Here is a 5,599-nt window from a genome sequence, read left to right as displayed (position 1 = left end):
TAAAAAGTGCTAAATAGCAGGGAACAGGAATAAGCAGAAATAAAATAAATTGTGGCATGTGAAAGAAAACCTCATCTTTGTATTTTATCCCTCAGCTTCACAGATTGATATCAGTCCTGTGACTGTTTATTAAATCACCTCTAGGAATACAGTCTGTCCTCGCTCCTATCATTTATGCTGCCTCCTCGCCCACAGCACAGAGGCTAAGATCATGAGAACCGTTTGGAATACTGAATCCAAATATCGTCTTCCTCATCAGGATAGCCCTTTGCAGTGACGGCTGACGTGGGATGGCTCATCACATGACAGTGCTGACCAGGAAGTCCCCCAACATGCCATCTTTCAGCTTCTTTCCAGCAAAGAGGGGTTTGGCGCTTGGCTTTTTCTAAGGTTTAATAAAAGCTCCCAAAAACAGTGGTATTATTTTTTACTTGAGATTCAAGACTAATTCATTTTTCTCCTCTATGGCTCTAAACTTTAAAAATGGAAATGTAATTTATGTACAATGAAATGTTCATATTTTTAGTATATGCTTTGATGAGTTTTGACAAACACATATATCATATAACTCATATTCAAGCAGTAGGAGATTTGTGTCTCCTTAGGAAGTTCACTTCACCCTTCCCCAGTCCATCCTTGCTCCTCTACACATGGCGATGGATCACTACAGCTCATCTCGAATTTTACAGCAAAGCAGTCACAAGCAATGCAGTCCCACAGCAATGCAGTCCCACGGCAATGCAGTCCCACAGCAATGCAGTCCCACGGCAATGCAGTCACACAGCAATGCAGTCCCACGGCAATGCAGTCACACAGCACACATCCTCTTGTATCGGCACTTTTCAGTTTCTGTAAATTTTAATTAAACATCAAAACATTGGAAAAATTATTGGTAAGAGGCTAATTTTAAAAGTATAAAGAGAATGACTTGGTCTTTTGAAAATAGGTTTCTAATTTCTGACTACATGACTGGGTTTTGACAGGTTAGTTAGACTCTCTGAGCTTCAATTACCACTTTAAAAAGACTGCTACACTATTACCTTTCAACATTTTTACCAGGATAAAATAAAAATAACCATGATTGGTGGAGTGCTAAAATATTGTCCCTTCCTCCTTTTAGATGAGTATGTTTTGCAGCAGGAACTAACAAGTCATTTTGGCCAATTGTGGGGCCATATGCTAGCATATTCATTCTTTACAGTCAGGATATATGAGATTCAGTTGCTAAGTAGGCTGAGTCAAAATGATTCTCTTATACAATCACGTGTGTGGGGGAGAGGGAGAGAGAGAGAGAGAGAGGGAGAGAGAGAGAGAGCCCTCATTTAATTTTTACTGCACCCCCATATGAAAGGTAGCTTCCATTATCTTTTATAGTTCAGGTAACGGAAACACAATATGGACTTTTAAGAATCAGACCCATAACACTAAAGAGTTCACTTCTAGTGGGGTGGGTAGGAGTCTAGGACCCTCTGGTCTTGTGACTGCTCTGCACCCTGGAGAGTTTTCAGAGCAACTTGAGACCCAACCTGCACAGATGAGTGCCTTCACGGAAGCAGTCCATACGCCTCCTGCCTCCTGGTCAGGTGATGCTTGGCTGTGCACTGAGTCCTTCTTTATTGATTCAGTCATGAACAGGTTGTGCTGTTCTAGCCACTTATGTGACTCCCATAAGGTGGAAAGTATTCTGGGCACTGGAAAGTCAGCAGTATGTAAAGAAAGTCAGAGAGAGAGAGAGAGAGAGAGAGAGAGAGAGAGAAATTCTGCCCCGATGGAACTCACATTCTGACTCAGGAGGATAGACAGTGACTTCATTTACTTATTTTGTGTTTTGATCAGCAAGTACGCAAGTACTTTGGAGAAATATAAAACAGAGAAGAGAAACGTAGGTTTCTAGAACATGGTGTTTGTCTTTCTATAGAAGTGGAGGAAGATATTGCCACTCTCTCAATTTGTAGAACTCACAAATGGAGGAAGAGAGAAATGAGCTACACAGACCTGGGACAAGTTAAGAGAGAGAAATGGGGGCTCTAGCCAGAGAGGGCAGGAGTTTGGGAGCAGTGGGGCAGGGAGCTTGGGTATTTTCCAGGAACAGTTGGGAAGTTAGCAGGCTGGGAGCAGGCAGAGCCAGAAGAGAGGGATCGACAGGAGCCATAGTGAACCAATCATAGATTCTGAACCAACCTAAGGAGTTTGGATTTTATTCTGAGTGACATCCAAAGCCACTGGAGGATTGTGAGTGGATTGTGAGTGGAGATTGGATTTGTTATTCTATGGGCTCATTCTGACTTCTGAAAAGAACTCATGGAAGCCTGGAGACCAGTTAGTAAGCTGACAGTTGTCTAGACAAGAGGCTCAGTCTAGGTGAACTCAGCAGTGGTCGAGGGTCATGAGGAGTGGCTGGAGTTTGTATAGGACCCACAGGGCTTGCAGGCAGATGGGCTGCTGTTTGTGTCGGTGTTTTCCCTTGAGCCAGTGGAATGGAATCACCATTGACTATGACTGAGGTGGCAGAGAGTATTGTTCTTTTTAAAATATGATGATATGATGGCCCGGGCGGCTCCCCTGGCGAGCGGCAGAGTCATGCGGCTGGATGCGGTAGATGGAAGAATAAATGGACATAAGGTTATACATAAAGCTAGACATTTATTACTTAAAGAAAGGAAAACATAGACAAACATAGAGAGAACAAAGACACACACACATACACACACACGCACGCATGCACACACACACACACACACACACACACACACACACACCAGAGAGAGGAGAGAGAAGATGGCTGCGGGGGGAGGTCCAAAAGTGGCTGGGGTGGGCGTGGTTAGTTCTTAAAGTGGCAGCAGAAGACTAACATTCCCAGATCCTTTTTATAATAAAAAGTAGAAGGTTAGACATTACAGGTTGAAGGAATTGGGGCGGCGAATTCTCAAGACTGCTTCCGGCTGATTTGTGGGCGTCGTCTTTGGGGGGTGTGGGGATGAGGGAGATCTGAGAGAAGCTGGGTGCTGGTCACATCCTGGCATAGTTGGTCTCTGCTCCCGACAGGACAGGTGTCTGTGGCATGGAAATGTCTGGTGTCCCTTGTACCTGGTTAGGGTGTTGGCAGAACAGAGGACAAAGTTAAATTGAGAAAAAAATTTTAGGACCAGGGAATTGAGAGGTTTGTAGAAGTTTTAGACATATACATTATATTAAGAACTCCTTGGGTTTGTAAAAATAAAAATTACAATGAAAAGTATTTTTATTTGGTGAGACAACCTGGCAAAACCTCTTAGCTATCAGACTGTCAGAGATCTTTGAGAAGGATAAGATTTTACTTGAGTTACTGATTAAAAAATGACAGAGAACTTACTTGGTTGGCACCCAGAGCTACTCTTTGGTCCTCCCTGGTCGCTGAAGGTTGCATTTGACCTTTGTTGTTTAATGTAGAGCCTGCCAGGCTTTTGAAGACCCTGTGGACCAAGAAATCTTTAGGAAGACAGGCCTACCTTGACCCTGGGCAGCTAGGCTGTCGATTCCAGTGATCCTGTCCACGTTTGGAGGTCTCTAGTTTAGGTGAAAGGCAGTCTTTTCTCAATGGTCAGCGCTTGGCAGTCGAAGCAAACTGCAGATGGACGTTGGTCTTCTGTCTTCTCGGAGGAAACAGAGTGCTTGCTAGGAGCCAACCTGTCTCTTTTTGTTATGAAAAGTTTTTTAAATAATTAAACATTTAAATATCACATTCCCCAGATCTCTGAGCAGTTGAGGGCTGATTATTAGGTATAGCTGCAGTATAGAATCTGTCTGGAAGATTGGGTTTAAGTTTGATTGTATTGACTCTTAATAGGTAAGATTTACATTTGTAAAAAGACAGACAGAAAGAAAAAAAACTGTTTGTAACATTAAGATTAGTGGCAGAACTGATAATGGTAGAAAACAGCTTAAAAGTACATACCAGTTTAAAATATGAGACTTATGATTTTGTAGTCTGAAACGAGATGAAATGAACAATCATTATACATAGAGAACAGGAATTAGGCAAAGTGTATGTTTCTGATGGGCCCTATCAGAAAGCACGTCACTATGCAAAACACCTGTAATCACAGCTAAGGAGAGGATTTCAGTGATCACTGAGGAGGGGGAGGGGAAAGCGGGAATACATAACAGTGGGAAAGCTTGGTCGCATGATCTGGCTCTCAGTGAATCTAGTGATAAAGTCACCTGACCCCAATGAACATGGTGGCGGCCACGTGTTGTGGCTTGAATGGAAAGACCGCAGGAATTTTAAAAGCCGGGGGCTGCCTGGTTGTTATGCAGAGTCTGAATCATGAAGAACCCATATAAACAGATAATTTAAGGCATATTTAGGCTGGTACGACTTGCTTTTCCAGGTCAAGACCGTGAAAATCCCTCAAAAACCGTGGCATCTCGAGCCTATGGGGAACGGCTCCCCGTTTAGGTGAGATGCAAATAATCGACCACCCAGGACACGTGGGTGAGCGTCCTCAATCCACGTGTGGGGGGTATAGGCTGAACCAGATCAGCCTTTTCCATGAGAAAGATGAGAAAGAAGAACGGAATGAAATAAAGAGGAAGAAGGAGATTGGAGGCCCCAGGCCACCAGGTAAGGGAATGCATGGGCTTAACAGGATGCAAGCCGTACGCCAGTGACGGGGTGAAGTACCCCTCCCCGAGCCCAGAAACACTGGGAGGACCGGTCAATCCCGGGTTAAAAAGGCTCAGATAAGCTGGCTGGAGTGAGGAAACTTACAATTAGAAGCCGGTGTTGTTTGTAGAAAGGAGTCCAGGCAGTTGGTGGGGTTGAGGAAGGCCCTCGGTCCGATTCAATCCTGGAAATTGGAGCTCAGAGTCCCGGACGATATGTGAAGCTGGAACTCTGGCCCTTGGCGGGTGAATCTTTACAGTCCTGGCACCAATATTGTTCTTTTTAAAATATGATGATATGATGGCCTGGGCGGCTCGCAGCCAGTCAGACCTGGCTGCCACCAGGGCAGTGCAGGGTCCCCGGACGAGCGGCAGAGTCAGGTGGCTGGATGCGGTGGACGGAAGAATAAATGGACATAAGGCTATACATAAAGCTAGACATTTACTACTTAAAGAAAGGAAAACATAGACAAACATAGAGAGAACAAAGACACACACACATACGCACGCGCGCACACACACACACACACACACACACACCAGAGAGAGGAGAGAGAAGATGGCTGCGGGGGAGGTCCAAAAGTGGCTGGGGTGGGCGTGGTTAGTTCTTAAAGTGGCAGCAGAAGACTAACAGAGAGGGCTTGGGAAAGAGCATCGGGAGTGAGTTGAGATGAACAGAGGTGCTGGATGGACGGACATATGTGTGAGCTGGTGTGTAAGGACAAGAGTTTTCAGAGATGAGGGGAGGTTGAAAGTAGAGCCTAAAGGAGCATGCTTCAAGGAGTGGATGGGTAGGAAGAGAAAAAAGAGCAATGAGACCTCCCAAGCTGATGACATGTGGGTTAAAGTACAAATTGTTGTGGATTGCTGGAAGGTTGTTGGAAAGTCTTTATTCTGTTCTTATTGTTGAGTATCTCATGCCCTTTCTAGCCTGTTCTTCATTTACACATATCTT

At 44.5% G+C, this 5,599-nt stretch overlaps 1 long non-coding RNA gene across 1 annotated transcript; it reads right to left on the bottom strand.

The window, feature by feature from the left end:
• Window positions 1–2,630: 2,630 nt before the first annotated feature.
• LOC146894661 (uncharacterized) lies at window positions 2,631–5,271 on the bottom strand. Its single transcript, XR_015737704.1, has 2 exons — window positions 4,751–5,271; window positions 2,631–3,087 (listed from the first exon to the last, which is right to left on the bottom strand). It is a non-coding gene; the product is annotated as an uncharacterized LOC146894661 (long non-coding RNA).
• Window positions 5,272–5,599: the final 328 nt, after the last annotated feature.

The sequence above is a fragment of the Myodes glareolus genome, chromosome 4 (assembly GCF_982192425.1).
Source record: "Myodes glareolus chromosome 4, mMyoGla1.1, whole genome shotgun sequence".
Taxonomy (NCBI): Eukaryota; Metazoa; Chordata; class Mammalia; order Rodentia; family Cricetidae; genus Myodes; species Myodes glareolus.
Note: the sequence above shows the minus strand (reverse complement) of the source record. Positions and strands in the feature narration are given on the sequence as shown.